This window comes from Helicoverpa zea, chromosome 30, assembly GCF_022581195.2.
Source record: "Helicoverpa zea isolate HzStark_Cry1AcR chromosome 30, ilHelZeax1.1, whole genome shotgun sequence".
NCBI classification, from domain to species: domain Eukaryota; kingdom Metazoa; phylum Arthropoda; class Insecta; order Lepidoptera; family Noctuidae; genus Helicoverpa; species Helicoverpa zea.
Window position 1 is genome coordinate 3681357 of NC_061481.1, and position 22624 is coordinate 3703980.

Sequence of the window (22624 nt, forward strand, 5' to 3'; positions counted from 1 at the left end):
CTCCTTCAAAAAGCATGAAATAAAATTAAATTATAAATTTAAAAAAACCCCCGACCCAAAAAAAGTACGCAATTAAACTCTATAAAAAGCAAAAAATAACTTTAAACACTACGTAAGTACCAACTAAAGCATGTCAGACTAAACAAAATTTTGTCGTGTCGGGGGACCGCTCTTTACCTTTAAAAATACTTACATAAATCAAATGATACCTACCTAATTACAACACTCGTATAAAAACACAATTATATACAAAGTTATAAGTAGTATATATAATGTAGTAGTATATAATTACTTCTAACGTTAGGCTAATAAATTAGAGCGGTCCCCCGACACGACAAAATTTAGTTTAGTCTGACATGCTTTAGTTGGTACTTACGTAGTGTTTAAAGTTATTTTTTGCTTTTTATAGAGTTTAATTGCGTACTTTTTTTGGGTCGGGGGTTTTTTTTTGTTTATGCGAAACCTGATACACCTATCTAGTATTTTTATGTAAAGAATCTATGTACGAAATTTCAAAACCGTATCATGAAAAATCACAAAGTTATAAGCTTGTTAAGTTACGGGACTGTCCGTAAAAATACATAATCATCACAAAACGCACATGCCGCGCAACGCGATAGCACTGTGCGCTCGCGCCCGCTATGAACTCGCCGTGACCTTTGTTGTGCGAGAATAAATACCTATTTGTGGTGTCCAACATTCAAAGTTTTTTAGATAATTTTGGGGAAAAATATAACATGGTGTAAAAACTATTGGAATCGATTCAGTTACTGATTCTGAACAAACTATATTGAGGTTTCGAACAAACAAAAAATAACGTTGTATAAAACAACTGAAAACAATAATTGTTATTATAAAATGGCATCAAAATTATAATAGAATTTCTCTATTCAATGTATGCCAATAACGAGCAAAACAAAACAGAACAAAATCATTTTGACACTATAACACACGGCGAATTTTATTTCAAACGCTGGCAACTCAAATCAGGTAGGCAGGCATGCTCATCCAATCACCACTTCAACTCGTGCGCAGTTACGAACATACGTCTGTAGACGAACCCCGTGATTGTGTACAATAAAAACAAACTTATTCTTGGAAAACCGCGCCTAACGATAGTTTCCGTCCTGTATTTCGGACTAAATAGTGCTGTGCCTAGATCTGTGTGTTTGTGAACTGTGTGGATATAATAAAACTACTGGATTTTTTTGCATTGAATTATCGGCGCTTGCAAATCTGAGGTGAGTGCCCCAAATACATAGGCCTTCACTTTTTATTTGCAATTTTAAGTTGTAAAGAACGTACTTAGCGGAACGGATCGTTGCTTGGTTACTAAAAAAAACAAAGAAGCGTCAGAATTGAGAATTTAAAAATAGAATGTTGTGTCAAGTTGGCGGGGAAAGGTGCTTATCCATACAAGTTCTGAGAATTATATAAAACCTACTAAGTGTGGATTTCAATAAGCAAACTATCCTCTGTTTTGTGTTTCAAGATTGAAATTTGACTGGTATGAAGCGAATGTCAAAATTCGGAAAACGGATTGGTTATTGAAATCAGAAGAACGTTTCTGTTGCCCTGTTGCCAAGTATTGCTTTCACTGTCTTGTAAATGTTTGTGATGTAAGTTAAGTCTCAAATATTGGTTATAATTCAGCTGTAGGAAATGTATCTAGATATGCCAAGAGTAGATAACAACTTTTATAACTTGATTACTTGCAAAAATTATTCATTTTGATGCCAAAAACACTAGACAATAAGTTTACTATAGGGAGAAGTTAAATTAAATATTCATTCTTTAATATTAAAAGATCGAACGGTCCTGGCTGTCAGATGTACCTACATCTTTGGCAGTCCTGCTTAGTACCTATTGGGTTACCCAGGTAACTGGTTTGCTTAGGTCAGGTAGGCAGTCACTTCTTGTAAAACACTGATACTCAACTACATCCGTTTTGACTTCAAGCCGACCTTAACATAGTTGGGAAAAGGCTAAGCAGATGATGTTGAATATAAAAATACTGTTATTTGTAGCCTGTAGGCAAAATGCTCTTCAAACTAGATACTTGAAACTGTCAAAACACTGCATAAATTCTATTTGCTTTGGCTAGAAACTTTTTAAACAAAACTATTTCTAAACTTAGGTACGAGCAATGGCCAACCGTGACTATGAAAACTCAAATAGGTACTTAGTATTTTATGTATATTTATTTTTCACATGATTCAATATTATGTTTAAAGTAATATTTTTTGTTGTATGACAAAATATGCAAATTAATAACATTATGAATAAGAAATTTAATAGTTTCTTTTATAATATTAACCATACTTAAGTATCTTACATTCATAGATTTAGAACTTTGACTTGCAATGCATGACAGATAACTAAATGTTGTACTAGCCGTTTTACCATGGTTTCACCTGTGTCCCGTGGGAACTACTGCCCGTATCAGGATAAAATGTAGCCTATGTTACTGAGGAAGAGTTAAGCTTTTCAACAGTGAAAGAATATTTCAAGGATACAAACAAAAAAAATGATTCCCCTTTATTTATTTTATTTGTGTTAGTCACTGTATACATAGGTTATCTAGCATCCCCAACCTTTTAACTTGTATACTGTTCGTACTATTTAATAAACAAATGATAAACTTATGTGTAGTTGTTACTAGACTTCTGTCACGTCTGCATTGACTGAGATATACAAAAACGTTAACTAATAACACAAAATTGAAACAGGTTAAGTCATTAATCTCCATACTATATGATAAAAAAAGTTGTGTATTTAAAAACAAAAAAACCCGCCTGCAAGAAAGATCTCAATAAGGTAACTAAAAAGGCATAAACGAGTTAAATAATTACAATTTGGGGAATTAAGGGTATTGGGTTGCCTGGGTAACTAGGTTGAGGGGGTCAGATCATCAGATCTGGGAATCAGGGCAGTCGTTCCTTGTAAAGCACTGGTACTCAGCTACATCCAGTTAGACTGGAAGCCGACCCCAACATAGTTGGGAAAAAGGCTCGGAGGATGATGACATATTGATTTTAGGGTCTCTTCCCAATATCCTATCTATCTATCTGTTTTGCTTACTACAGATAGGAATTTGACATAACTTGTATGAGACTAATGTCATAGTATAAAGATACTATGCTAATGTCAATGTGGAGTTAGTCGCTGTGGAAACGAGACAGAGATATCAACAAAAGTGAGTAAGATGAGCGAAAACGTGTTTTTTAACAAAAAGTGGCGCCAAAAATGTTGATGACGGCATTTAAATTACAATGTCAAGACGTATTCTATGAAGGTGGTGTTTTCCTTGTGGTAGGTATGAGCGAATTATTATAATATTTGAACGGATGAACACATGCCATGTATCCATGGATAGTATAGTATGTATAAACTTCCCAAACTTCACTCATAATGGCATGGTACGCTGCAACTCCTACACAGCGATTGTCATTTAAATTTAACCCTTAAGACATCATCCTCCGAGCCTTTTTCCCAAACTATGTTGGGGTCGGCTTCCAGTCTAACCGGATTCAGCTGAGTACCAGTGCTTTACAAGAAGCGACTGCCTATCTGACCTCCTCAACCCAGTTACCCGGGCAACCCAATACCCCTAGGTTAGACTGGTGTCAGACTTACTGGCTTCTGACTACCCGTAACGACTGCCAAGGATGTTCAATGACAGCCGGGACCTACAGTTTAACGTGCCATCCGAAACACAGTCATTGGTGTCTAAGATATACTTAGAAAGTACATACAAACTTAGAAAAGTTGCATTGGTAAGTAAATTTAACCCTTAAGACGTATCTCATACAAAACCATATTATAACGTCCATGTTAAAAGCCAACGGCGTGGTGACAGCTATTTTGCCGTTCATATAAGCCATGACTTTATAAAATCTTTTATCATCTACTTACACCCAAACGAAGTTTTTTCACCTGAAAACGAAAACAAACAAAATAACACCTCTTGTCATTAAAGTCAATCTGTCAGCTGTCAAATCGAAAATAAAAACAAGATGGCGCCGTTTGTTTTTATTATTTGACCCTGTTATTTCTTAGAAATCGTTTCCATGTGTTAATTTTGTTCGCCCACTCTCTGTTGCCTAGCAGTAAATTAAATTCATCTGGCCTTCTCGGATAATAACAATGACCATACGAAATACAATACAGCTCCGAATGTTTGAAAGGCAGGGGACAAGTTTTTTACTTTTTCACGCTCAACTGTTGAGTGGATATCGTTGCAACTTGGCACACAGGTAGCCCCCGTTTTGGGCTACCAAATATGATAGTTTTTATTTCGTAAAACGTTTACTTTATTCTCATGGAAAGATTATAGTGCCGCGACGAATTAATTTTATGTTTTTAAAGTATGTCTTAAATATACAGCTTGCCTTGAAGATACATAATTTGAAGCCTTTCTCTCTCCGATTCAGTTTGGATTGCCTTCCAATCCTATGTTAATCAGGCAACAGAAACCTGTATTCATAACTTTGTTGTATGTAAGTATTTATATACTCTGTATAAGCCACTACTAAGTTGCAAATTGACACCTGCCGCCCTTAACGTAAGTGCTTTCAATTGCTATTGCAATATAACTGTCATTTTGATAGCTCAATGACATGCCGGTTCGACTGTTTCGTTGGTCTAGTGGTCGAAAGCGCAGCTGCTGTGTCTTGTCTTGAGTTAGATTCCCTGGTCAGGTCGTTATCACCTTGAGGGTTTAAGAAGCTTCCACAAAGCAGGCAGCAGCCTGGAAGTTGGTGATTGATACACCCGTGCATGGGAGTCTTGCTTGTGATCTCTCTCCGGTCGTGTCGGATTGCCGTCTCATCAGGCTATGAGAGTGGACCTATACCTGCGCAAATGCTTGTGTACTACAATATGTCCTGCGCAGTCGGCTGATCTCCTTATATGGGAACAGCCCTCAGAGAGAGAGGACGCAGTCCATCAGTGGACGTCTTTCGGTTGTAACAACGGATGTAATTACTATATTAATACGCACGTCTTTTAAAATGTCATTATAACTATTAGATACTAAACTTAGAGTAACAATACATTCTGATTTGGGTCATCAATCAAACTAGACGACAAATCGTCGAACGACTCCTAAATTGTTTAGGAGGCAATAAAATATTTAATTGTCAGTCATTATAGTACATAAGATATCTATTAGGACATCCTGGCGGACATTTCCCGTTACGTAATACATAGTAGCGATATATAGGTATGTCATCTGCCGAGACTTCCCAACTATGTTGGGGTCGGCTTCCAGTCTAACCGGATGCAGCTGAGTATCAGTGCTTTACAAGGAGCGACTGCCCTATCTGACCTCCTCAAGCCAGTTGATACATACTGGCTATATATCTGTCTGTAAATCAAATTAAATTAGATGAAACATCGTTTTAGAATACTTTGAAATGTATAGAAAGATAAGGTCCTGCGGGACTGCGGCATTGTTCGCACGAGATACCGCGGCCCTGGTACATAAAGGGCTTAAGAAGGAACATGGTGGGTTTTAGTCAGTAAGAGTCTGACACTCCCTCACGCTGCACCCACAGCGGGAACGGTCATTTCATGATTTCACATACCTATAAATTGAAATTCTGTCAGCTTATGAAAATAAGAAACGGCGATAAACAAACTCCCCTGCATCACGGCTATCTATTGCAACTGATTTAATTACACTGTTTATTATTTCAGCATATGCAAATGATATTAAAAAATTATAAATATAATTTCATCATCTTTCAAATTTATTTTTATGTAAAAACAAAGATAAGATAAACGTGAAATAATGCTTCTTCATCTTCTGACTAGCCTTTTCTCAACTATGATGGGTTCGGTTTCCAGACAAACCGGATGCAGCTGAGTACCAGTGCTTTACAAGAAGTAGGTAACTGACTGCCTATCTGACCTCCTCAATCCAGTTACCGGGGCATCCCAATATACCCCTTGGTAAGACTGGTTGTCAGATTTTCCTGGCTTTTGGCTACCCGTAACGACTGCCAAAGATGTTTCTAAAACCTAGAGTTATTTCGGTCCAACCCATTTCCATTTGCCGTAAAAGAGTCGTTCGTTTTCAGCGACAACCGACAACAATTTGAATTTTCAATCAAACGTTTTGGTGTTCCATTTGATTTTCCATTCACTCATTCATTCGAAAGGCAGTGGTCCAACTGCCAGCGGGAAAAACTTTCCATCGGCCATTTTCTTTCTGAAGAAACGCACAATACATAAACTTCTATTCTATTCTTTTCAATAAATATACATTACTTGATAATGAATGGAATGCCTTTTATAATAGTAGACTGTTCTCACGACTAGCGACGACCCTCTTTTGCATCACAAAACTGAGTGACTGCGTATGAAGCGAGTGGCTTCTTATCCTTGCTTATTAATTACCCAACAAAAAAACCATAGTAATCAAAGAGTAATTAACGTTTTAGGAATCTAAAAACCTTATAATGTCTAGCCAACTTTTCTATAGATTCTTTCTCGCTTGTCACTGGCGGTCGGACCACAGCCTTATGGTAAAGTTGAAAAACACATAAGTGTTTGCTTAAAGAATGCAAATTGTCTCCTTGTGTTAAGGAAAGTCAAAGGTTCAGCCACACAAATTCTTATTTTAGCTTCATCTGCATACATCCTTGTTTAGCAGAATAATAAGTTATTTTTCATGACGAAATGTCGCAGAAGTTAAAATGTCAGATTTCCCGCGCGTTAACTTTAAATGACAAACAAAATTCTTGACATTGACAGTTGCTGTCAAAATCTATATAAACTACAAAACTGCGTTTCGTTTTTGTTATCGTATGACACCAAAGAGGTTTCTATAGTGTCATAAAACCTTGTTGTTGGACCCAACATGGGTAAATGGACAACATATATGTACTTTTGGGAATCCCTATCCTCAATAGTGTCTAAATCTTATGTCCAGAATTCGCTAAACCGGAAAACCAAGTGTTTTTGCACAAGGGGAAAATATTAAGTCACACGGTAGCCATGTTTTTAAGTCTGACTAAATCATTATGTAGAATTGTAGATCAATTCGTTTGAAATTTGATAAGTAATATCTATGTTATCAGCAACAAAAATATCTGTGTCTTGTCACGAAATACGAGTCCTTGTGATAAAGTTCGCATTTATTACGTGTCAGCCGTTTTCCCGCGTTTTCATCCGCATCCGGAACTACTGACCTGCCAGGATAAAATATAGCCTGTGTTACCCGGAGATCGTGTAGCTTTGTATGTACGCTTACTGTGCCAGTCCGACATGCTCTTGTATAATGTTTCTTTTATTTCTTGTATAATATTTGATACGTAATCGAAGTCCAGGACATAAAGTTGAACCAGCAAGCCGGGAGTAGTTAGAGGGATACCCCTCTTAAAGTACCAAAAACGCGTCTTTTTATGAAATTTGATGTAATTTTTTGAGGACGTCCCTTCATGCGCGGGTCCGATTCGCAATTAGCCAGTTTTTAATATCTCACAGAAAGCCTTTTGTTTTTTTAACGATAATTTTCATCCAGAAACTATAAAAATAATCTTGAATTCCGAACAAAATAGTGTACTAACTTAGTTACAACATAAACAAAGTTATTGATGACTCCACAAAATAGTTTTCCCTCTCAACATTCTTGGCTTCAAGCCACTGCGTGCGAGAAATTCCAAGTGCATTACCTATTTAAATTCACAACATACAGACAGTACGACGTCTTGTATGTATTTATAGCTTCAATACATGTCCTGCTAGCCGATTATCGGCCACGGCGGCTGTTCTCGTGCAAGGATCAGCCAGCTGCGAAGGATAGTGCACAAGCATTTGCGCAGACACAGGTGTACTCTCTATTCCTTCACTGTCATAACGTGTTGGGACGGCAATCCGACACGACCGGAGAGAGATCACAAGCAGGACCAAAATTTACGTACTCTCCGATGCACAGGTATATCAATCACCCGATTCCAAGCTGCGGGCTGTTTTGTGAAAGTTTCTAAATCCCACAGAACGATTTCAGCGACCCGGGAATCGATTTCGAACCCAAGACCTCGTACACAGCGCTATTACGTTTCCCACGATTGATCCCTATGATAGATAGGTTTCATACTTATACAACAGATAAGTAATTATAAAACTAATCAGTGTGATTTATGTCCGTATATTATCTATGACCTCTACTTATCTGGTAAGTGGCCAGTACTTTCTAATGATCATTTATTAGAGGCTTCACAGACGTTTCACACCAAGTCATTATTATACCATTCATGTTCAGATCACATCTCATCTTATACCATTTAAGCATGGGGAACCAAATGACTAGCGGAGATGTTATAACACAAACTCTCCTTAGAAAGTATCGTCGCCAAAATGCGGGTGTTCGGGGGACGAACTGACAGCTGTCAACTGCGCAAGACATTCCGTGCACCTAAAGACAGGCCATTTCAAGAAAGAAGTCCCGCAGAAAATTGTGGAACTATATCGAGGGTTCCCGGGCTAATTGGTTTAAGCGACATTTTGGGTGATATTGAGTTATATATATATTTGGAATCAGCGAATTTTTCTCCGTCGAATGGTGCCGGTTTCATTAAAATCGGAGCACTTTTTTGGCGCTTGAAACAATTCTATTTTCGTGGTGATTCCTTAATGGCAGTGTATTAAACGACGTGGATTTTGCATTTTTTGTTAAATTATGCACTTGAACCATACCATCATAATAATAACCGAGACATAAACCAGTCACCCTATCTCTCATAAATAAGTCAATGAGAGTTAGAGCGTTTTTCCTGTATCTACTTTTTTTATTAAGAAGTAACTTGAATCATTTTGCCTTCCCACTAATCACACGGTGTGATGTCACTTAAACCAATAGTCCGTGACCCAAATAAGACAGGTTTGTCGCTTAAACGCTTTTGGCTGCATCTATTTTGAACGCAGGGTGCTACTTAAAGCAAATAGTCGTTTTCGTTCAGATGTTTTGTTTGGTCGTTAAACCATTTAGTCCTACTTTTTTTTTAAATGTGTGTCGTTTAATACTGATGATAAAATTAATGATGAATAATGAAACATTTTGCCAGTATTCATAAAAATACGAGTCGGTCTTTCAATCACAAAATTTTAATATGGTACATTTCAACCATGTCATATGATACCATATTCATTTCATCGACCGGGTGTCAAAAATCGTGATTTTTCAACTGGACTATCGTGCGCGGGCGCTTCAGTCTCACTCAAGAGTGCGCCGAGGACTGACGTGACGCTTTGGGCGGATGCTTTGGGCGGCGGCGACCTCTCGCGTCCGGCCCTGGTTCAGGCCATGGTCCGGGGCGAGAGGGAATGGGATGCCGTCGCCTCCTTCTGCGAAGCGGTCATGCTCGAGAAGGAGGAGGCGGAACGCCAGAGAGTTCGCACCTCTCATCCCGGCCGCCGCGCTGGACCAGGTAGACACCATGGGCGCCGGGTGTCGCGAGATGACTCCCGGCCACCGTAGGCGTGGGTCTGTGGGCGGTGAGTTCGGGTGGCTCATCGTCCCTCTGTCTTTCTAGACGACAGACCCGTGTCGACGGCGCGCGTTGTTCCACGCGCTCCTCAAAGAGATGTCAGCAACCCCAGCGGGGCCCAGCAGGGCCAAGGCCTGCCGGGGCTGCGGGTTGTTCGAAAGAGATACCGCGGCCCTGGTACATAAAAGGCCTATGACGGAACACGACGATTTTAGTCAGTAAGAGTCTGACACTCCCTCACCGCTGCTAACCCACAGCGGGAGGGGTCATTTGATGATTTTACGTCGATAAAAAAAAAAAAAAAAAAAAAAAAAAAGGACTGACGTGACGCGCGCAGGCCGCCAGTGTTTACATAAAACGCTCATCAAAATTTAATCGTAAGTACTTTAATAGGCGTAGCAACCAGTCTTGCATTTCTTTTTTGAGGCTTGATATAGTTGGCTTCTTCTCAACCTGAACGCTATGGTAAGACGCGTTGTCCATTACAACAACAGAACTTGGCAGCAACTTATCTTTTAACTTTTCATCTACCCACTTATAAAAAGTAGGCCCGTTCATATCTCCATGATAGTCGCCAGTTTTAGCATCTGATTTGAATATAGTCAATGCATCATCCACCAAGCCATTTCGACTCCCAGCGTGGAGAATTACCAATCGCCGTCCTTTCCCAATATCAGCATGAATTCCGGATTCTGAAGATGATTGCCAACATAGCAATACTACCAAAGAATGTTTAATAGACACAGACATAGAGGATGTCGATGAAAATGACAACTAAGTACCTGCATTATTTTTCATTACACTTGATTATTGTTTTCAGCAGCAGCTGTGTTTTATGAATACGAGAAGTTTCTTTGTTGATTTTATATTTTTTTTTATTTTAAAATTTTATTGTTATCATGTTACTACAAGTTTATTATGTTTAATTATACTTTAACTCAGTAAAGTTTTAGGATAACTAATGAATAAGGTCATAAACAATTTTATTATAATCGACGTTCCCACATTGAGACTGATTTTACTTAATTATAATACAAAGTACTAAAATTTAACTGATTTTGTTGATTAAGACTAAAAAGTTAATAAATATTATTTGATGTTCCTATTGAGACTGGTCTATAATGATTATAAATCTAAATAAATACTTTGATTGATATTGTGTTGTTTTTATTTATTTATTTATTCGATATAAGCACCTTAGATTTTTGGCGATTGCGATATATCCAGGTTGTTTTATCAGCCATTGAAAGTCTTAGATGTAAATAAACATAGACATTAAACGTTACAATTTCAATGTCACATGTCACATAAGTAAATTAGCCTGTCAGTCATTTTGGTCTAAATTGGTAGTTGAGATAAATACCTTGGTTCTATTAATTTTGGGTTTCGTTACTTCATACTTTTTGGCTTACTCTGTAAATAGAATGCGTCGTCGCTTAATTTTTTTTCCCTGTAGCCAATTGTAGTTATGAAGTCACTTAAATCGTTTTTCCTGTTTCTAAAAAAGGGCGGATTGTTTTAAGCGACATTTATCTTTGCAATTAAAGGTCCGTTTTATTTGGTATTAGCATCAACAACTAGATATTTTTAATTAAAATTCAATACCGTTTACCCCATTAAAATAACTGCAGAAGTTTTTTTGTTATGATTTTTTTTTCGAAATTTCAAACTTTAAATGGCTCTCCTGTAAAGTTGCAAAAATGTCGCTTAAACCAATTAGCCCGGGAACCCTCGATATATTTTTGTACGTATTTACTGAACTATCGCATAAACACTAGCGCTGCGTCTGCGGGACTTCTTTCGTAAAATTGACTTTAGGCATTATGTGACACTAGACCACAGATATCGAAAACGCGGGAATCCTCAAGTAACAATTCAATTAGAATGTACCTAAAGATTGCGTTAACAATTCGGATAGATAGTATTTATTTTAAACTTTATGTGAACCGCTGTATAATAAGTGAAAGTTAAACAACAATAAAAGTTAAATAATGAAAGTTTTGACTCGACTTAACGATAGTTTTTGTCATCCCAGGCATTCAATATGGCACACCATTTCAAAATCTATTAACATTTTTTTTGCATACATTTTAATCTTGATATAAATTCGCTGTAAAAGTAGTTGTACAACCAAAAAGTTTCGTATATATCTGTTATGACTAAAAAAGAGGTTGCATTAAGTTGTCTTTACTCTGTGCTAATATTATAAAAAGGAAACATTTGTTTCTATCATAAAAGCTGCAAAACTTCTGAACCGTTTTAAAAATTCTTTCACTGTTGGAAAGCTTCACCTTCCCGAGTAAAATAGGCTATACAAGCTGTTGATTTGCATTTGTGCCATATTTCAGGAGGAGGACATACAATACGTATATAATCGATTGGAATTACAGTAGATGGGAAATAACTAATATGCACTGCTTTTTTGTCATTGTAAAGTCGTGGTATTTCAGAAGTAATCCAATTTTATGAATGTAATTTATGAGTGATCGTTGCGTATGCTTTGTGTTTGCGTTTGTGTGAGGGCGCAGCACGGTTTTAAGGCCATTAACACACGCGCCAAGTTTAAATAAGGCTAGATGACATTTAAGGAATTCCGACAAAAAAATTAAAGAAAAAAAATTGCGTACCTACCAATTTTTTTATTGATTTGGGTCGAGAATCATTAGCATAATTACCTCCTTGAATATGGCACGGATGCAAATCAACAGCTTGTATTTAGGGCAGTAATTCCCACGACACACGGGTGAAACCGCGGGAAAACAGTTAGTCTGTAACAAATATGTATTAGGATTACATCACATGAGCATTCAATGCGAGAAAACAATCCTTTACTTTGCATGTAATAAGTAATTTATAAAGGCTTATGTTTAACTGATCACCAGATATAGTAACAAACAGCAGACAAAAATAGTAAATGATCACCAAAATGAAACTCGCATTTTAATGTAAAACTATCACCAAAGTTTTAACACTTTGCTATCCTATTTAAGTGAAATTACTCCAAAATAAATCATGCGTAAGCCAAAAATAGTAAATGATCACCAAAATTAAACCACCATTTTAAAGTAAGATTATAACCAAACTTTTTAAATTCTGCTATCCTATTTAAGCAAAATGAGTCCAAAAAAATCATTGTTATCCCAAAAGTAGTAAATGATCACCAAAAGTAGTAAATGATCATCAAAAAAGTTTTTACATCTTGCTATCCTGTTTAAGTAAACTGACTCCAAAAAAATAAGTTCGGCCTGATAAAATAAATGTAATAACATTTTGGGGACCCTTTTCCTGCACTAGCGTGGAAAATTGTCTATTGCATGCCTCTAAACAGTGCGATAAGAGTGTATTGAGAAACACATTCTTCTTCTTCTTTCTCCTGCCCTGTTCCCAATTTTACTTGGCGTCGGCGCAATATGTCATTTTCTTCCATTTTCCCCTGTCACTCGTCATACTGACACTCACGCATGCATTGCAAGCCGGACACATAACTTAATATGGCATCATAATACTTTATTTGGTAATAAGCCTACATTTTATGGCAATCACAGTGACTTATTTAGGCAAAAATAATACATTAATTTGGTCGTCAAGAGTTGGTGATCATTTACTAAATTTGGTGGTCGAATACAATTTAAAGTGGAGTCGTGACTAAAATAGCTGGTACTATTACATTTTTAGACTTTATTTTTCTGGTGTTCAGTAGATATTTCTGGTTGCAAAACTTAGGGTATCAAAGCATTTTATGGTGGTCATTATATTTGTTCCCCATTTATAAACAACCTATGTACACAATTTTATAATCAGTTTCCTTATAATGTACGTTTATATAAACTAAGAATATATTGAACAATAAGTATATGTCCAGACCAATTAAGTAGATAAAACTACTGTTATTATTATTTATCAGTATTTATATAGTAAGTATATCGCTTTTTTAACGATGTCAAAAATCATCAAATGACCCCTCCCGCTGTGGGTTAGCAGCGGCGAGGGAGTGTCAGACTCTTACTGACCAAAAACCGTCGTGTTCCGTCATAAGCCTTTTATGTACCAGGGCCGCGGTAACTCTTTCGAACAATCCCGCAGCCCCAAGTCTATCTTGAGCTATTATTGAACATCTTTGGCACTCGTTATGGGAACAGAACCCAGTAAGTCTGACAACTTGGTTGAGGAGGTCATATAGGCAGTCGCTCAATGTAAAACAAAACTGCATTCGGGTAGACTGGAAGCCGACCCCAACATAGTTGAGAAAAGGCTCAGGAGATGATGTACATGTATTAGACCATATAAGACAAGTATTTTTTTAGATGACATCCAAACTAATATTATAAATGCGAAAGTAACTCTGTCTGCCTGTCTGTCTGTCTGTCTGTCTGTCTGTCTGTCTGTCTGTCTTTTCTTCACGCCTAAACTACTGAACCGATTTGTGTGAAATTTGGTACAGACATAGTTTGAAACTTGAGAAAGGACATAGGATAGTTTTTATTACAAAAAAAAATAAAATTATTCCGGACATATAGCGCCATCTATTGGTCAAATCAAAAATCTGCTGGTAGTCACTATTCCACGCGAACGAAGTTGCGGGCAAAAGCTAGTAGTTTATATGCAGTCAATGTCAAAGTTCAATCTCTATAAAACAACAGATAGGTTATAGAAAGACGTCTAGACAGTAAGTAATCTGTAGTCTGGGTTCGTTGACACGAGATAGATTATATTTGGATTGGTACCAATATTTTTTGCTGCTATTGTTACGGTCAAAATAGTCTTCGACTTTACAGTAATTCGACGACTGAAAGCTTAGTAAACGTCTGAGATACTATTAAATACTTTTTAGTGAAAGACTTAGTAGTGCTGACAGCTATTTGTCAAAAGTATTTTAAACTAACGAAAAAATAAGGTAAAAGTTTGAGTCTGACACGCGCTCGATGAATTTTGTAGGTACCATAACCTGTCTATGATGGTTAAAAAATACCTGTTTGTTTATGGAATATGGCAGTCTAATTTTATTTTTTTCGCGCAAGTTACCGCGGCCCTGGGTATATAAAAGGCCTACGATGGAACACGACGGTTTTTAGTCAGTAAGAGTCTGACACTCCCTCACCGCTGCTAACCCCACAGCGGGAAGGGACATTTGATGATTTTTGACGTCCTTTAAAAAAAAACTGGTAGACAGTGAAATCTTGTGACATCTCTCGTGTTATCAGATAAAAAAATATACTTAGCTATGGGAAATTTTAATCCGACTTAATTAACTGCTGATTAAATCTAATTTCGTCTCATTATAAAAAAAAAAAAACTAAATACCTAATGGCGAGATTGTAGACCTAACAAAAAACTAAATTGTTATTACATAATACTTATATTACTCATATCTTCCAACTATGGGCGATTCTCTGTAAGCTCGTAATCGGCTGTCCTGACCGATTTTTTCAATAAATAGTTTAATTCTTTAAAAAACATTCACATTTTATGAAACTTTAACCCCGAAACTTCACGGGCCCATTGTTTTTATAACCATAATTATTTTAATTTTTTTTCTAAACGTTATAGAAGCTCTAAAAATACAGTCCCCTGGCTGTCCCTTTCACTGCATTGACACCTAGAAATGCGATTTCCGAAAAAGTTAATGAAACTACATTCACTTGGCAGTTAGTATCACAAACAAAAATAATCAAATTATATTATTTTCCTAAAACAAGCACTCATTTCAACTTTATTTATTTTAATAAACTCCTGTAAACTTTGTCCTGAGAATTTTAATACAGTCCCCTGCCAAAAATTTAAATCAAAAATTAAGAAAAACTATAATGTTTTATAATCGGTTTATTACTGAAACGAAACGCAATTGTTATGAAGTTAGCAACCTTGTCAAATGCGGTAACGAGAGGCCATTATGTTTAGTGCCAGAGCGTCATTTGTGAGGTGAAGACGCATTTGGGCCGCTACCACACACATTCCTCTGGTAAATCATTCTGTGTAATTTAATTACTTAAATTATCTCTATTTATAGTTAATTGTTACATTATTTATGCCTAAATTGATCGGTAGGTTCTTAAAAAACAATAAGCCGCCGGTTTTATAAATATTGTGAAATCTAACTGAAATACACAGTCCTCTGACAACAGTCCTCAGTCTAAAAACGCAGCAGGGGACTGTTTAACAAAACAGGGGACTGTGTATTTTGCGTATTACTTCAAAAGTTTTCATGAATTGTTTGTGTAAATTGATTCGCTAGTCTCTTTTATAAATTTAAGAATCAAACTATCATTGCTTCGCATTATTTTATTCTTTTATAAACTTGAATTATATTACACAGGCTGATCAAACGCACGTGATATGGCTCTTAAAAAGAAGAAGCTATCCCGACTGGAATTACTACAGAAAAAGAGAGAAACAGAGCGGCAGGAGCGGTTGTCTTATCTGACCTCCTCAACCCAGTTACCCGGGCAACCCAATACCCCTTTTTTAACGACGCTAAAAATGATCAAATGACTTTTTTCCCTTTCCCTTTGGCTGTGTTAACAGCGGTGAGGGAGTGTCTTTTGCTGAGTGAAAATCCGTCGTGTCCCGTCATAAGCCTTGTACCAACTCTTTCGAACAATCCCGCAGCCCAGGCGGGCCTTGGTCTTGCTGGGCCCGGTGGGGTTGCTGACATCTCCTTGAGAAGCGCGTGGAACAACGCACGCCGCCGACACGCCGACGGAGGAACGATATGAGCCACCCGATCTGGACGCCCATAGACCCACGCCTACGGCGGCCAGGATAAGTCTCGCGACACCCGGCGCCCTTGGTGTCTACCTGATCCAGCGCGGCGGCCAGGATGAGCGGTGCGAACTCTCTGTCCGCCGCCTCCTTCTCGAGCAGTCATGCTCGCAGAAGGAGGCGACGGCATCCCATTCCATCCGACCATCGCCGAATGCGAGAGGTCGCCACCGCCTAATGCCTCGATGAGGACCCGGCGCGGCGGTGCCCTTCCCACGCAGGGCACTCCTGGACTGTGTGGTCCGCTGAGTGGTAACATCCGGGCGCCTCCTCACGACCGATTCGATGCAGATACCTCCCGAAACAACCGTGTCCGGTGAGGACCTGCGTCATGCGGTACGTGAGGGCGCCATGACTCCTCCCGAGCCACTCCTCAAAGAGGAGACTTACCGCTACTATGGTGGCGTGCCCTACCTCAAAACCCCCGCTAGACTGGTGTCAGACTTACTGGATTCTGACTACCCGTAACGACTGCCAAGGATGTACAATAACAGCCGAGACCTACAGTTTAACGTGCCATCCGAAACACAGTCACTGGTGTCTGTGATGTTATTAGAAAGTACAAACAAACTTAGAAAATTTTGCATTGGTACTTGCCTGGCCTGGAATCGAAGCCGCGCCCTCATACTTGAGAGGTTGCTTCTTTACCCACTAGGCCCACCACGACTTTTTCGCCGGCGACGTCATTAGTAAGCAGTTCAGTAAAGAAATCGAAACGCTCAAAATCGCGATACATATCTTTGTATAGTTCACAGTAACATAAACATGAATGTCAGCGCTCTTCATACTGCTAACATATTAACTTACAACAATTACCAGGAGTTGTTGGAAGATCTATGTTGCGACCGGTATAATGAGGATTGTTTGGCGAGATCGTGCCATGCTTGCGGTAATAAAAACCCGAGCTTTTGATAATAGAAAAGTCATAAAATGTGGGTTTCTGTTCACATTCAAAACAGTCCCCTGATGTTTCAAACAGTCCCCTGTCATGATTTTTTGGAAAATCGCTAATAACTCGGAAAATAGGTACAAATTCAGTGGACCTCCTTGTCTAACTAAATAAATAGTTAATTTTCTTTGGCATAGGACTAGGTTATTTGCCAAATTTAAAAAAAAATTGCCAGGACAGAATTTGTATGGAGCTGAACGAGCTTACAGAGAATCCCCCCTATATATTAATTGTACAGTCAACTTCAGGTCAGTGGTAACAGTTTTATAGGAAAATCGTACTTATTACTATTGAGTTAAGGTGCATGACAGTTACCATTGTGATAGTGATGTGCAGTCTATTGTACCAACCTTTGTACTTCGAGCAAGCTATAATTTTGCAAAAATATCAGTTGGCATATACTCCATGCTGTATTATCTTTGTTTTTATCATCGCCCTTGATATTAAAGTATTATCTAACAGTACCTAACACACGATATCAGATAAAATGGTGCCATTTTGTAACACGATGAATGAGATTTACCTCAATACCTACTTTATTTAGTCATTCATGTCAAAGATACAATTACTGGAATTTCTTGAAGCCATCTATTCGACGTTTTGTCAAAAGTCGTTTTTTTTTTCTAATAGGCCTTTGCAGGCTAGTCACACTAGTTGCACGGTTCCAAAAAGTTGGTCTCAAGATGAAGAGCCGGCAAGAAACTCCATAAGTATATGTGATAAGTGTGTAAAGCTCATGTTAAAATTCAATCTACAATTGCAGAAATACGGATAGATTAGGTTATAGAAATCCATTGTAAGAAAAATCAAAAAGTGTTTTCAAAGTAGGCTGAAAATCAGCACTTTTCGAACGTCAGAATTACATGAGACAGTCTCCAAAAACGCCCACCCTTCACCACTTCCTATGCGTTATTGCTAGAAAGAAGAAATGGTGGAACAAACTCCCCAGCAACACATGTCTGTCTGTCTTATATCATCCTCATCCTCCGAGCCTTTTTCCCAACTATGTTGGGATCGGCTTCCAGTTTAACCGGATATAGCTGAGTACCAGTGCTTTACAAAGAGCGACTGCCCTATCTGACCCCCTCAACCCAGTTACCCACTCGGGCAACCCGATACCTTTGGTTAGACTGGTGTCAGACTTACTGGCTTCTGACTACCCGTAACGACTGCCAAGGTTGTTCAATGTCTTATACAGAATCTTAAAAGTTAAAATCTAAATACATTTTACTTAGAAACATTAGTACTTGTGTGACCTAGAATCGAACACAATCGTTCTTGAAAGGTGGGTGCTTAAATATAACTGAACTATTAGCCAAAATAACAGGTAAAACTGACTAAAAACTAGCCAGATTATTGAGCCTTTTAACCGCACACATTTCACTTCAAAATAATAGATCACTTAGCAATTGTTTCAGTATGAATACTTTTTGCTGTAAACTTTTTTGCTTTGAGGATATGTACCTAGATATAGCACCTATATATACGGATAGTCAGAAGCCAGTAAGTCCGACTCCATTCTAACCAAGGGGTATTGGGTTGCCCGGGTAACTGGGTTGGGGGGTCAGATAGGGCAGTCGCTCCTTGTAAAGCACTGGTACTCAGCTGCATCCGATTAGACTGGAAGCCGACCCCAACATAGTTGGGAAAAGACTCCGAGGATGATGATCCTAGATACAGTACCCATAGAGTAAAGGTACCAAATGTTTTGGTGTAGTTGACAGCTGGCAGTATTCAAGGAGAATACGTTTGTTTTTCAACTATCAAATGACTGACAGCCACTGTCAAATGCACCAAAACACGGTCTACTTGTTTTATCTTGAATCAGAATCAAAGATGAAACAAGAAAATTACATACAATACAAGCTGTTTTGCTAATTATATTATTTTGTATACCTACGTTAGTGCCATTAATAAATATAAAAAAAAAAACCATATATCGACAATCGGCATCACTTATTTATTAATTTAAAAGTTATCGAATGGCGTATTACAATTATTATGACTCAGCACTGAAATCAATGCGCAACTAAACGTATTACGACCTCTTCTTAACTACTTTGAACTGTCAATGACAAATGAACAGATAAGTGGGGACATCCTATCTTACTAATTAACAATTATAAACAAGAAACTTACTTCAGTCAAAAACTACTCAATAAGAGTGTAAATGTTTTGAAAACATTTTTTTTTTAGCCTGTGTTGCCCAACTGCTGGGCAAAGGCCTCCCCCATAGCCTTCCATCTTTCCCCATCGGTCGCCATTTGTGACCAGTCCTTGTGGAAGCTGTCTAGGTCTTCTCCTCCAGCGTTACCTTGGTCTTCCTCTTGGTTGCCTTCAATCATCAGGGATCTGTTTTGTGGTGATGTTGGCCCACTTATACTTTGAAAATATGTAATGATAAAAAATAAAAACTCATTTACTCAAAATAGGCTGAAAATCAGCACTTTTTGAAGGCACCCCTCTTACTATGTGATATTGCTGGGAAGAACAAATGGGGCTGCGGGACTGTTACGCTAGTTACCACGGCCCTGGTACATAAAGGGCTTAGGAAGGACCATGATGTGTTTTAGTCAGTAAGAGTCTGACGCTCCCTCACGCACCACCAACAAGGTGGACAGACGACCTTATAAAGGTCGCCGGAAGACGCTGGATGCAGGTCGCCACCAAAAGGTATCTGTGGAGATCTTAGAGGGAGGCCTATGTTCAACAAACAGTGGACGTCCTATGGCTGAGATGATGATGATAATCATGACTCACGCTGCACGCACAGCGGGAGGTGTCATTTAATGATTTCCCATAAAAAAGGGACGATTAAATAGGGGGATAAACTCCCTAGCAACACAATTCTGTCTGTAAGGTTTTAAGAACCTATTCTATACAAGTAAAAAACATAATTATGCAGGAGCAACCGCGGGCGGATACTATGAAGCAAGTGGGTCGCCATTTTGTCTCAATGGGCGCCGAGCGTCATTACTATTACTCAAACCGCGCATAAGGTCATTCACAGCAATTGCGTGATTAAATAATCGTCTTTGATTAATCGATAAATGATCATTCGAAAGTTTGAACCGTTCTATCGATGTTTGGTTTCATATGAGATACTAGGTTCAGCCCGCGTCGAGTTCGGTTATATCGCGTTTCTAAGGGAACTCTTCAAAAGTCCGGGATAAAAACTATCCTATGTTCATTCTCAAAGTTAATTCTATTTCTGCACTAAATTTCATTAAAATCAGTTCAGTGGTTTAGACGTGAAAGCGTAACAGACAGACAGACTTACTTTCCCATTTATAATATTATATAGTAGGGATAATTGTATCCATCCGTAGTTGTCCGATCAGAAATTTATATTTGACAATCGAAAACCAACGGATGGATCGGTAATTGAAATGCGCATTCAATATTTTAAGTTAAGACAGTTAAACTCTTACTTATTGTAAGTTGCAGATTCATGCAACATACTCAGAGTGAGCTACACAATGTTTGTATGTCGTCGACACACTCATTTCAGTTCCATTAAAATCCATTTAGTAGTTTTAGCGCAGTTTTAGTGTGAAAGAGTAAGGTAACAACCATACCCACATACACACATCATCATCCTCCGAGCGCTTTTCTCCAACTATGTTGGGGTCGGCTTCCAGTCTAACCGGATGTAGCTGAGTACCAGTGCTTTATTCATATTCATATTATTTATTTGCATTCCACAATGTATAAAATAGGTGTAACTTTACAGAAGCGACTGCCCTATCTGACCCCCTCAACCACATACACACTTAATTATATATACATTGAATTTATAATATTAGTAACATGCAGAAGCCGTGGTGGCCTAGTGGGTAAAGGACCAATCTCTCAAGTATGAGGGCGCGGGTTCGATCCCAGGTCAGGCAAGTACCAATGCAACTTTTCTAAGTCTGTATGTACTTTCTAAGTATATCTTAGACACCATTGGCTGTGTTTCGGATGGCACGTTAAACTGTAGGTCCCGGCTGTCATTGAACATCCTTGGCAGTCGTTACGGGTAGTCAGAAGCCAGTAAGTCTGACACCAGTCTAACCAAGGGGTATCGGGTTGCCCGGGTAACTGGGTTGAGGAGGTCAGATAGGCAGTCGCTTCTTGTAAAGCACTGGTACTCAGCTGAATCCGGTTAGACTGGAAGCCGACCCCAACATGATTGGGAAAAAGGCTCGGAGGATGAGTAACATACAGAAGCTATAAAAATACAACATGTAACGTAATTAACGCACACCCTCAAACACCCCAATTAGAATATTATGTTATAATCATAATACATACACTGAATTTTCAATTTAACATGTATATGCATTGTTATTTACTAAATTATAGTTCGGCCATTCAGAGAATGCGTTCCTGACACGTCGCGATTGAACTGACGACGTAACTTTGCAATGGCGTTGCAGTTACGATAAAAATATTTTTGCTGGTTGTTTACCGTTTTAACAATTGAGGAGCATTAAAACAACATTATTATATCAATAATCAATGAATGTTATTACGTCGTCAGTTCAATCGCGACGTGTCAGGAACGCATTCTCTGAATGGCCGAACTATAGTTATACCAATTCTTGGAGAACTTTTTGGTCATACTACTACGCACGCAATAAAGCGCCGCGCGCCGCTCGACTCGACACAACATAACGAAACTACGGAAAAAGCCGACAATACACGAAGTCTTATTACTTTGAGTTACGGTCTATTTGAATTTGTTTTGACTGTACAGGGTTAATATGACAATAATTTCCGTAGTTTTAATTATTTTTGGGATAAAAAATTACCTATATTAAAAATGATATAAATCGATTCAGTAAACGATTCTGAACAAACTAATTTCAGGATGTGCGTTAATTAAGTTACATGTTGCATATAAATTACACATGTCTTCATATATTTTTTGTCCATTATGTGACCGCAAAACAGTGAAAGTCGTCATTAGTATAGTTTTTATATGCGGTGTTTATATGCTGTAATGATATAAAATTATATGTTTTGACATATACATAATCATAAATATGGTTGCTAAGCAACGAAGCTCAGTAACCTGTCTAGATGTTGTGGATGTAGCTGAGTACCAGTGTTTTACAAGGAGCGACTACCTATCTGACCTTCTTAACCCAGTTACCCGGGCAGCCTAATACCCCTTGGAAAGACTGCTTGTCAGACTTACTGGCTTCCGACTACCCGTAACGACTGCCAAAGATGTTCAAATGACAGCTGGGACCTACAGTTTATCGTGGCCTTCGAACCAATAATGAACAAATTGACGAGTAAATTGCTTACAATTAGTTTAACGGGAAAACTTCTAACAAATTGACAGATGTCCATAGGGGTATACGTTTATGTTTGCAAAAACACCCGTAGATTTACATACTTTGAACATTTTTGAAACATAATGTTATTTTTT

The 22624-nt window shown here is 38.2% G+C and overlaps 1 protein-coding gene across 2 annotated transcripts in view; it reads left to right on the plus strand.

Annotated features, from left to right (window-relative positions):
- The first annotated feature begins 994 nt into the window (after nucleotides 1-994).
- LOC124644648 overlaps nucleotides 995-22624 on the plus strand; it is a 69461-nt gene continuing 47831 nt past the window's right edge. Inside the window, exon 1 of one of the 2 annotated variants that reach the window (XM_047184141.1) lies at nucleotides 995-1241. The gene's annotated coding sequence lies outside the window, so the exon portion shown is untranslated. The remainder of the gene's footprint in view (nucleotides 1242-22624) is intronic. The other variant, XM_047184140.1, reaches the window with a different exon arrangement.